We start from the raw sequence: 12,701 nt of genomic DNA on the forward strand, positions 1-12,701 counted from the left end.
TGCCACGATTTGCCAATTTTGGGAAATTTGCCAAAATTTGCGGATCGCCCTGATGACAGATAAGAGGGGCCCCAGGACAGAACCCTGGGGTACCCCAAACTGCAGAACACTAATATCAGAAAGAGAATCTTCAATGGCAACACACTGTGTGTGGTCAGAGAGATAGGATTCAAACCAGTCCAAAACGTCATTTTGAATATTAAAGTCGGTTGAAGTCTGTTAAACAGAAATTTCCGATCAATGGTATCGAATGCGGCACTTAAATCAAGCAGTATAAGCACTGCCGTCTTCCTATCAGGAACATAATTAACAAAATCATTGTGCACTTTGATCAAAGCAGACTCAGTGCAGTGTCCCTTGCGATAAACAGACTGTGCCATTGATCGAAAGTTGCTCTCATCTAAAAATTTAGAGCATACCATTTTTTCTATTATTTTACATAACGTACTTAAATTAGACACGTGCCTGAAGTTTTCATAGTTATTTTTGTCCAATGAAGGCTTTTTCAACAAAGGGCGCACAACTGCTTTCTTAAGGCATGCTGGAACTGTCGAGGTGTGAAGACTAGATTGAACGATGTCGAGAATCACCGGCGCCAACTCTTCTGCACAATCCTTTAGAAGCCATGTGGGGATAGAGTCAAGTCGGCATGTCTTCTTCGGCAGTAGTACTACATCTTTGATGTCTTGTAGTGGGGTGACAGACCATTTATCCAAAATGTGGTTCTTTTCTTTATCTGCTGCTTTGGCTTTTTCAGGCTGTGCAGATTCATGTTGGTCGAGTTGTTTTCTGATGTTGGCAATCTTGTCGTCAAAATAAGTATTAAAATTTTCAGCGAGCTCATTTGCATTTTGTTAATCTGGTAGTTTTGGCGTTTCTGATTCAGGGGAGGTAAGTTTGTTTATTATTTTGTAAAGCTCCTTTTTGTTGTTTTTATTGTTTTCTATTTCCTCCTTCAGACTGTTTGTCTTTGCTGCTTTGATTTGATTGTTCAATTTTTTTACTTGCATTAACGTATTGTTATTTGCTAACATTTTCCTCTTCCAGATCTTTCCTCGTTTCATTTTACTTTTCTTAATTTTTCTCCACCTTCTTTCCAGTTTTCGTACGACCCGCTTCTGAACACGGACTGCCTCCGTATACCAGGAGCCATTAATATTAATAGGTCTAATGGTTATCGTATTTAATTTATCGGGGGGCGTGTTTGTCAAATATATTTTTCAGTCTTGAATTGTAAGTTTCAACTTTTTCTGACACACATTTGATTTTGGAAATCGCAGGTACAAGCTCTATCTTAATATCTTGTTTAAATTTATGTAAATCAATGTTTTTGGTTTTCTTGTACACAACAGTCTTTTTCGAATGGCGTGGCTTGGAGTTCTCAGTTTCAATTGTTATAAGCTGGTGATCGGATAAGCCACAGTCAGTCTGTTGGATCTGTGTTATTGAATTGTCACTGTTGTTATTGACGACAACGTCAAGAATATGCCATTTCTGATGTGTCGATTCTTTAACATGTTGTTTAAGATTAAAAGATTCAATAAGTTTGTTTTTTTAAATTGAGTATTGCTGTCTTCTGTGTTATCAATATAAAATTTTTAATCATCTAAAATTAAAAGCTTTCCTCTTTCCGTTATAAGGATTGAAAAAATCAGATTTCATGTGAGCTGACTAAGCAAGCCCCAGACTAAAATTAAAATCACGGCACCTTCGGACTAAGTTTGGCAAAGTTTTAGTCATTGCTTAGGCTGGACTTCAAGCTTAGTCTGAGACTAGTTACTTATTACTAGGATAAGTCAAGATAGCAACTATTTTTAGATTGAGAGAGCGTCGATTCGGGAAAAAAATTACGTCGGTTAAGAATGATAGAGGCAAAATGTGTCCTGTTGCTATTGACACTGGCTTTAAAAACCTATTAGATAAGTGCAGATCGTCGGAAGTAGAAATTTTTGTGAGTAAAAACTAAACAAAAAAAATGAAAAAAAAATGAATCTAATCGGCTCGCGAGTTGCGATTGAACAGAGACTCGAAATCGAAGGGTTTGTGTCAAAGAACAAAAAAAAAAAACATTAGAAAGTATGGTTTTAGTAGAGACAAAAGTTATTCTGCTGGCATTGTAACTGACTGAAATAGTGTGATTCACCAGAACACTTTCTGTTTTGTTTGTTTGTTTGGTTGTTTGCTGGTTTGTTTGTTTTTGTTTTTTTTGGTTCAATTTGTTTGTTCCAATGAAACTTTCATTGGTCTATATAGAATTGACGGTCGACCATGGACATCATTGTAGGCTATCAGTCGACAGTCAAAATCACGTTATTTGATTCAGCATGGCAAAAGTAAGTTCAAATATGAATTGCAACGAAATTTTCTCTATACCGGATGTGTTGCTAATTTCCTCTTTGGAAATCTTTTGCGTTGAAAGTATGAAGGCTGGTATCTTACCTGCCATCGTGTACAAAAAGGGGGAAATAAAGTCAAAATCTTTGGTTTGGGTTACAGATGAGCCTTGATTTCTTTATTTTTGAGTGTGAATGTGATGTGCAAGCGTTCTTGTGATGACAATATGAAATAAATATATATGCCTAATCTTTAAAAGCAATCTCCTCGTCTTTTAAATTTTTGAACCCCCTCCCTTCAATGTAAATAACTCTGGCCCTACCCAAGATAATTACATAATTCAAACTGCATTTTGTCCAGATAAATGGTGCCTCTATTCCATTAAGTAATAATAATAATAATAATAATAATAATAATAATAATAATAATAATAATAATAATAATAATAATAATAATAATAATAATAATAATAATAATAATAATAATATGGGATTCGAATTTTTCCGACATCCGACGGGTTTTGCCGAATCAGCACACATATATCAAGAACATTATACTTTGGACCGTGTGACTGTCTCCACTGTGACGTAATTATCGTCACATAATATCGTACTTGGAAATCTACAAATATATTCTTGTTTATAACTGTATATAACTGTTTAATAAGTAAGTAAGTACTCTTTCTTCTTCTTCTTCTTCTTTCATTAAGGTCAAAGCTTCTATTCAACCAGAAGTAGGTAAATTTCGACCATCCAAATTTTTGACAACTCTGGACGATAGTTTTTCAAGCCGCCTTAGAAACTCTTCGTCTTCTGCAGCATGAATTTGTCAACAGATTCATTGGGCAAAAGACGTGGAGCAACTGAGTCGCACACCAAACATCTGATCCCAGTCAACGCGATTTTATTCTATCTTTGGATTGTGATAATTAATTTTATTGCCGTCTTCAACTTCTTGTTTTCTTTTTTTTCTCTTGTGATTTAACATTTTTGTGAATTAGTACATCCACACATTTATAAATAAGTGATTTATATGATTCTTTTTTTTTCAAAATGTCCAATGTGATTATGTTTGGTTTTGGTAATGGTAGTTTTATGTTTGATTCGCGTTCTGTATTTGCAAAGTAACGAAAAGGAAACGTTGAATCTACCAAAGGATTACAAGAACCTTTCTATTATTTGAGACAGCATGGACAGAGGTATGACCTTTGCTTTACACCCAGAGGATATTATAATATTACACACATACACCCGTACACTCAAACCCGCATACGGAAACTTATCCGCATACACATACGCAAACTCTTTACATACACATTACTATACCATCTACCCTAAATTGAAACATATAAAGCACATTCATTGTTTAAATTGTCAAAAGGGTACAGGGCATCATCCTCCGCCAAGCTATGTGACCTTTAGAAAGTCAGATTTGACCTCTAAATAACACTCCACTCTTGAGTCACACTAACAAAGAGTAAGTAAAAGCTGACTTATTCAAAGATTGAAAAGTCGACTCCAGCAGTTTTTACCCAAGTAGTTAGGCTATACTTGCATAAAACAACGACACCAAAACAAGTTGTGAATTATATAAAAATGCATGCATGGCATGATAAAGATTTTATTAATTAGAATATGACATTATGTAAAATAAAATACAATTTCTAGATTGAAATAAATATGTTTTTAAAAAAAAGAGCTTTTATATTTAACCTGGCGTCTCAAAATGATGTACAGTCAGGATGAATGGGATGCTAAATTGTTTTTCTAACTTTCGAATTACTAGAAATATGAGATTTTGTTAGGGTTTTCATTTTTAGTGATTTACGGAGCTCACAACACATTCAGGGCATGTCAGCGCTAGTAAAAAGGACGAAATGGGATAGTAGAAAAAAATTAGAGTTACAATCAAAGGTACCAAAGAAAAAGTAAGACAAAGGGGAATGGTTGTTTGTTTGTTTGTTTGTTTTTTTTTTTTGTTTTTTTTGTTGTTTTTTTTGGTTTTATTTAGGTGTTTAACGGCGCTTTCGACACTATTTAGGTCATTTAAGCGCCCGTTTCTGTCTTTTATCAATCTTTTATCGGCCCTGAGGGGCCAGCTGATCAAAACGAGTACTGTTGTAATAAAATCTTTATAAAATCATAATAGTTACATGTTTGTTAAGTAAAAATATCTATTTACAATTTCTGCAGGAGTTCACATTCCTGCAGATACTTTAAAATCGTAAGCGGATCGACCGACTGGAACAGAGACTTCAAGTCTCTGTTAACATAATGTTGTGACCTTATCTGTTCTAATTCTGTACATTCAATTAAAATGTGTTAAACTGTCAGGTCACAGTTACATGTTCAGCAGAGGGGTTTTTCATCCCTCTCCAGAAGAAAACGGTGAGTGAGGGCAGTATGTCCGATCAGGAGTCGAGTTATTTTTACCTCGTCTCTTCTTTTTAGCCCCGAGTTGGGTCTGGGGCCGAGGTCAGTTTTAATTTGTTATGTACATCTCGACTCCAGGATCGTTCCCATTCCTTTCGGACATGTTTTTTAATATTGATCTTTAAATCCGTGTGTGGGATTTTACTGCCCTCTTGTAATTCTTGGCTCACTGCCTCTTTTGCCAGTCGATCCGCTTCTTCGTTCCCCTGGATACCCACATGACTAGGTACCCAGAGAAAACAAACTTTATTTTTTTTTAATAAATAATTTATTTGCACCTTCCAAGATACTTATGAGTCTTGGATCGGTGCAATAAAAATTTGAGATCCCCTTAAGTACGGACAGCGAGTCAGACAAGATCAAGAATTTATTTTTATTCGATCTCTCAGCCAAACGGAGAGCATTTAGGATTGCTCTCGATTCCGCTGTAAAGATCGAAACATTTCTATCCAGGCGAAGTGATCCTGTGCCTTCCGATGAGTGATAGGCACATCCTACTGCATCTGCGCTCTTTGAATCCGTATATATGTGAGTATGGTTTTTGTATGTTTGTAATATTGCTTTTAGTGTCTGTTTGTAAATATGTGGGTCTGTTTGTGATTTTTCCAGTTTTGTTAGGTCCAAATTTATGTTTGGTCTATGTATGGACCATGGTGGTGTCTTTGCCTGGACGTATGGATGTATCCTATCTAGACTGATGTTCATGTCTGCGATGTCTTTTTTTATTCTGCAACCTAATGGTGGTGTCATTTTTGGGTGATTGCGAAATTTTTCTTCTAGTGTCTTATCCGTGTAGTGTACATGTTTGTGTGCTGGGTTGTCGTGCAGCGATGTGACCTTAGTAACATACTGGAGAGCCAGTTTTTTCCTCCTAAGATGGAGAGGTGGCTCATCTGCCTCAGCATAAAGGCTTGCCACTGGAGAAGTGCGGAAAGCCCCGAGTGCCAAGCGCAGTCCCTGATGATGAAGTGGGTCCAGCATGCCTAAGTAGGATGGTTTTGCAGAGCCGTATACAAAAGATGCGTAGTCCAGTTTTGATCGAATAAGGGTTCGGTATATCTTTAGAAGAGTGTTTGTGTCCGAACCCTATTCCATGCTCGACAGAACTCTCATTATTCTCATTGCTTTCATGCATCGCAGTCTGAGATCTTTGATTTAGTTTCCTATCAAAGATCAAACCTAGGAATCGGGCTTCGTCCTTTACCTCAATTCTGGAATTGTTGAGATAAAGGTCAGGCTGTCTAATGCAGGTGCGTTTTCGGCAATAGTGGACAGCTGCTGTTTTTGATGGGGAGAAGGAGAAACCATTGAGATTTGCCCACTCCGACAGTTTGTTTAGTTGGAGTTGTAACTGTCTCTCAATGGTGTCCATACTCGATTTAGTTCGATAGCATACAAGAAAGTCATCAACATATAAGGAACAGTCAACATTCTGTCTCATTCATTCACTATTGAGTTTATTTTAATCTCAAACAGAATGGGAGACAAAATGCTACCCTGTGGAACTCCCTCTTCCTGATCAAATGGATCAGAAAAGGTGGATCCTGCTTTGACCTGAAAGGATCTGTTGTTTAAAAATGCTCTGACAAACATTGGAAGGTTTCCTCGTAGACCAAGATTGTGCAGATCTTTGAGGATTCCGAATTTCCAAGTTGTATCAAAGGCCTTCTCAAGGTCAAAGAAGATTGCTACCAAGTGCTCACCTTTGGCAAAGGCCTCACGAATGAAGCTCTCTAGTTGAACAAGGTGATCAACAGTTGATCTGTTCTTTCGAAAGCCACAAAAATAAGGAACAAATATAGATTCCAAGAGCACACTGTCAGTGTACTTAGTTTGAGATCACCTAAACGTCACATCCAAACATCAGCGCAGGATCCAACTGAGAGGAATACACTCAAGTGTCTATAGAATATATCTAAAACAGAAAACATAACTAAAAATAAATAAGTCAAGATCATTGGGTTGAACATTTACCACCGGGAAGCAAAGCTGAAGGTCACCCCAAGGCTTCCGGATGGATGACAAGGGAGAACTTTTTGTCGTTTTGAAACCATTTCAAACAGCACAGCAATCCCTCTGCGAATGCTCCTGTGCTCTTGCTCCTTGACAATCACACGTCTCACATCTCAATTTATTGAGTCAAAGTGAAACTGGTGATAGGTAGAGTACCAGCAATGACCTGAATGCTGATTGGACTCAGAATTTGGAGGATTTTCCTAATATTCCTGCATTTACAGGTGAACCTGGCCTTCATGTGGAGAAAGAAGATTATTCACCATTATCTTGTTTTCGGCTTTTTTTTCGATGATAGTCTTATCAAATCGAAAGAAGCAGCAAACCAACAAATATGCTGCCAAACTGAAAGCTGCAAATCAGGAAAAACTCACGAAAGAAGGCCACAATATTCTGAAGGACTGGACAACTGTATCAAAGAAGGAAATGAAAGGATTTCTGCTTATCCTTTTGCACATGGGTGTGGTGAAGAAGCCTTTCATCAGTGACTATTGGAGCCTCAATATTTTTATCACAACACCCTTTGCCACAATGATTCGGTCATGTGACAGATTCAAAGTCATCCTCGGTATGTTACACACCAGTGACAATGACACATACATACCAGTTGGTAACCTAACCACGATCCCCTTCATAAAGTGAGGCCAGTGTATGAACACTTGCAAAAATAATTTCAAGAAGTCTACACGCCTGTTAAATGTTCATTTTTGGTGCAAGATTTGCGAAATCCTACTGTGTGTAGAGCCCTGCTTCTACAAATTTCACATTTATCAGATTTATGTAGCTGCTTGAAGAACTGTCCATGAAGGCTTGCATGCCTCAAATAATGAATTAAAAGCTTTAAATTTATTTTCCATTGTTTTATTTGTATGATTACCTATAATTTAGATGTGTGAATTGTGTGAACAAAAAATGTCTGCAAGACTGATATTTTTGCCCGTTTTCAAAAATTCATCTTTCAAAAAGTCACATAGATAAATCCATTCTGTAAACTACAGAAAAAAGATCTATTCATTTATAAGTACTTGTGAAGTTTCAAAGGCATAGCTTGATAACTTTTTAAAATATGAATTTTTGAAAAGTTCTCAAAAACATCAGTCTTGGGGGCTCGTGTGGCTAAAAATAGCTCAGTCTCAAGACTCTGACACCTGAACATCTTTTTTAAAGGTAGTTGCAAGTCAAGAGGAAGGGAATTGGAGAAAACATTTGTTTCCATTCTAATGGGCTCGAGAAAAGTATTTTAAATAGAAATTGATAGAAATTGCTCAAGGCAGCAAGTTGTTTGACTTCAGACAATCTATGTTTTTTTCGGGTGTTTAAAATATATTTATCACATATTGATAGAATCATTGATTTAAAAAAAAATATTCTCATTCTTTTAATGGGAAGAAAAAGCCTGAGGTTATAAAATATTACAATAAAACTAAGGGTGGAGTGGACACATTTGATTATATGTGCCACAGCTATTCCTGCAAGAGAAAGACAAGGAGGTGGCCAATGGTTCTCTTCTACAATTTGTTGGATACAGCAGCAGTGGCCGTTCATGCAATGTACAAGGAAGTATTTCCGGCTGATAAAAAATCCTACAAGGACAGAGGATATTTCAATGAGCTTCTCGCTAAAGAGTTAGTATTGGAACACATGATGCGAAGAATGGGAGCCTCCAAAACAAGCCAAAGAGTGAAACTTTCTTATGAAATTTTGAAACTGGAATGGGCTGATGAACCTGGAGTAAATGATGTGAGCCAAAAGAGGAAGGCAGAAAAGGGAAGATGTGTTCGATGCCCAAGAAAGAAGGATAGAAAAGTGAAGCAGACCTGCGTGAGATGCAACGAGTACACCTGCAATGAACATGCACAGCTTGTATGCGTCATCTGTAACTCTGCTTGAAGGGAATGAAAATGATAAAACCTTTACAATTAAATCGTTCATTTTTCGTTAACAATCATTACAATTAAATAATTTGCTTGGTGTTAAACACAGTATTTTGATTCACTCAATTATATTGATTTTTATACTACTATGATTCACTCAATTATATTGATTTTTATACAACTACATATAAACCAGGATCCAAACAACTGACCATCTTTCCATAGGCAGTTCAAGCATGCCAAGTATTCTGAGGAAAAATCTATGACCCAGTATGCTTAACGTCAGCCACTATACCACAAATACCTTTATATATTGTGTGGCTTTGTGGCGTAGTGGTAGACGCTTGGACTTGTGGTCGGAAGGTCGTGGGTTCGAATCCATCAGTGCGGCGCAAAGTTTATTCCGTGAGAAAGGGCATTTACACACATTTCTTCACCCCACTCATGTGTAAAACGAGTACCAGGCCGTTTGAAGTCTTGTTTCTCATCCCCCACACAAAGTGTAATAGCCTAACAGGCTGCTTGTCTCGTCCAATATGTTATGTGTTGCTTCTGATCTGGGTCCCCTTGTAAAGCGCTTTGAGACGTCGGTGATATTGCGCTATATAAAAGCTCTCTGTTTTTTTATATGTATGCTTTTATTTGAATGGGTGTTTAGTTGTTTGCGTCACATAGTCCAATTAGGCCTACTTCATCATTTAAACGAGTAAAGATTGTCTTAACACTCTAAATGAAATATACAGCCATTTATTCCATCATATTACCTGTGTGGAAGCTTATAAAAACTCAATAAATAACCAAACACCCGTTAAATAAAGCTTAAGTATTGAAAATTGTATGGGGTCCATTGGACCCCAAAGTGAGAAATAGGATGTTTCTGTAAATTTTCTATTTGATTGTTAGGGGGTCCGTTGGACCCCAAACGGATGAAATCTCAAAATCCAGGAGTGACCTTTCAGAGTGAGTAAAGTATGCACGTGAGAGGGACAAAATTTTAGTATGTTATGTTAGGGGTCAAATTAGGAAAAGTCAAGAAATTTCGAGTTCCTAGCCCAAAAATTGTGGATTTTAGAGCCAAAAAACAAGCCTCTGGGGTCCAATAGACCCCACGGTATGAAATAGGGTTAACCAGTGCAGAGTGTATTGAGAGAATGACAATGGAGGAGGAGGAGAAGATGAAGAAGAAATCAAAAGGAAAGGGGAAAGGGAAAAGGGCGGTCAGAGAGAAGAAGCCATTACCGGTAGTGACAGACTCTGATCTAGAAATGGATGATGATAATGATGAAGACTGGGTTCCGCAAAGATTTAGTAGAAGAGACAGTGATGATGAGAGTGATGGCAGCAATGATTGTCCCCCACTACCTCTTAGTCATAGGAACGTATTTGAAAGTTTCCAGTAGACATTTCATTCAGTCAGTGGAAATTGAAAGTCAGATGTTGACGGTGGGTGGAATTGCCCCAAATAAAGAGTTCATTATTTTTTTGTAAAAAGTGAAATTTTGCTGTTTTGTGATTGGTATGAGTGAAAATTGTTTGTTCATAATTGGTGTTGAGTTTAGAGGATTCAGTGTTGCAACATTCAGACAAATGTCTTAATTAGGAAGGGCGTGGGAGTGATTTAGGAGAAGTAGTGGGAGGAATTGCCCCAGTTCACCCTATATTCTAGTTAATTTTTTATGCAGCAGATTGTTTTTAATGAATTATTAGTATTGTTTATTATTATCATGATCATTACCATTATTTTAAATATAAATTAATAGAAATTGCTCAAGGCAGCAAGTTGTTTGACTTCAGACAATCTATGTTTTTTTCAGGTGTTTAAAATATATTTATCACATATTCATAGAATCATTGATTTAAAAAATATATTCTCATTCTTTTAATGCTTTTTTTTTTATTTCCTAGGCTCCTCTCATTGGTGAGAAGACTGTGCCATCTGAAACTTCTATCAGTTGCTGGGATTTGGAACTTCCAAGGCCGATAAATTTTGACCCTCCAGAGAGCGTGGTGAAATATAGTCATGAGTGGCAGGATGTATCTATCAGCATTTCGGATGCCCAAAATCTTGAACGCTCAACTGTTCAACAGGCTCACTGTGCTCTATGGTTCTCTGAGAGGCGAAAAAGAATTACTTCCTCGCAATTTGGATTAATTTTAAGAAGAAAACTAGTTAATTTAAAATTTGTTGAATCAATATTTGGTTCAAAACCGTTTTCGTCATATTCAACGAGTTATGGCATTTCGAATTAGTCGATTGCTAGGCAGCTTTATATCAAGAAGAATGGCAATCATGTGCACCAGTGTGGATTTGTTGTAAGACCAGAATTTCCTTTCCTTGGTGCAACACCAGATGGGAAGGTTTGCTGTGAGGGAGGGAAAGGAATCCTTGAAATTAACATGACATTTCAGCAGGCTCTATCCTCTAAAAAGAAAGACCTATGTCTAGAAATCGCAAAAATGGGGAAATCACCCTCGGGACAGATCACCTATATCATTCTCAAGTGCAAGGTCAGCTAATGGTGACTGGAGTCGACTATTGCGATTTTGTGTGCTACACGAAAACAGATTTGTTCATTCAAAGGATTTACCCTGATTTTACATTCATATTTTCTGTGCTTGAAACTTTAACGTCATTTTATTCAAAATATGGCAAAGGCTATTCTAGTTAATTTTTTATGCAGCAGATTGTTTTTAATGAATTATTATTAGTAGGGGAAGGTGGGGTAAGTTCAGCCACCCTCTTTCGAGCACAAGTGACTAAGCCAATCCAAGTTTTTATGCTGTCTATAAATAACTGATCACATGACTTTAACCTCCACCATTTTGTTTTGCTCATTCAAGATAAGACATTGATGCAGTAAAAGAAAATCAGATTTCGTGCCAAAAAAGTAAAATTCAGCATTTCAGAGGTGCGTGTTTCTTTATGCAGTAATAGTTCGATTAGAAATAATATGTGGTAGTTGTTAGTTCAATTACTTGCCTTCATGCCTGTAAAAGCTTTTTATATGCACCACACATGGGATGCATGCATTTGACTAGACAAGTCCATGAGGTAAGATTGGGGTAAGTTGACCAATGCTAAGGGGGTAAGTTGTGCCACTGGCTCAACTTGCCCCATATGTCTTTTTACATGTTTTCAAGAAGCAGTTGTATGTGCAATCACATCAGTAAGCCTATTATAGACTGAATTCAAAATTTATGTGTGTAAGTTAGCCCTACATGTTCTAGATAGATAGCCTATATACTCTTATTGTGTTAAATGTTTAACATTAGAAAGCTGTGCTTGCCTAGGAATTTGCACAAATTAAAGGCGCTTTGCTATAATTATTATTATTATTATCGTTACTATTATTATTACTAATTAAAATCAGAATTATCAGATTCATTGCGTAAACATCAGTTTCCTTTTTTGTGTTGTTTCACAGGAAAAAAAACGATCAGGCATGAGCAATTACGTACGAAAGACCAATCGTGGGCGAACTCCTACAGACATTATGGAACGGGCTGCTGCCGCTGTTGCTGGAGGGCAGAGTGTGCGGAGTGCTGCAAAGGACTTCAACATTGATCGAATGACACTCAAGCGATACATGGACAAACAAGACAGGCAACTAGCAGGGACTGCTTACACACCTGTGTCCTTACGGCAATTGGTTTTTAATCCTGAAATGGAAAGGGATTTGGGTGACCATGTGAAACAATTGTCAGACATGTTTCATGGTTTGTCAGTGAGCAGATGTTGCACACTGGCATTTGAGTTTGCTAAAAAAAACTTTCTTAATGTGCCACCAAGTTGGGATCGTGAGAAAAAAGCAGGACATGATTGGTGGTTAGGCTTCAAGAAGCGCCAGAACTTGGCAATTAGAGTGCCAGAAGCAACATCTTTTGGGCGTGCCACAACCTTCAACCGCCCAGTTGTTGATAAATTTTTTAACAACTTGAGCCAGGTAATGGACAAGTACAAGTTCTCACCAAGTGACATTTACAGCGCTGATGAGACTGGGTGCACCACAGTTCAAAACCCTGGAGCCGTTGTCACAGAAAAAGAAAA

This window comes from Berghia stephanieae, chromosome 5, assembly GCF_034508935.2.
Source record: "Berghia stephanieae isolate SIO BIC M18660-M18661 chromosome 5, UCSD_Bste_1.3, whole genome shotgun sequence".
NCBI classification, from domain to species: domain Eukaryota; kingdom Metazoa; phylum Mollusca; class Gastropoda; order Nudibranchia; family Aeolidiidae; genus Berghia; species Berghia stephanieae.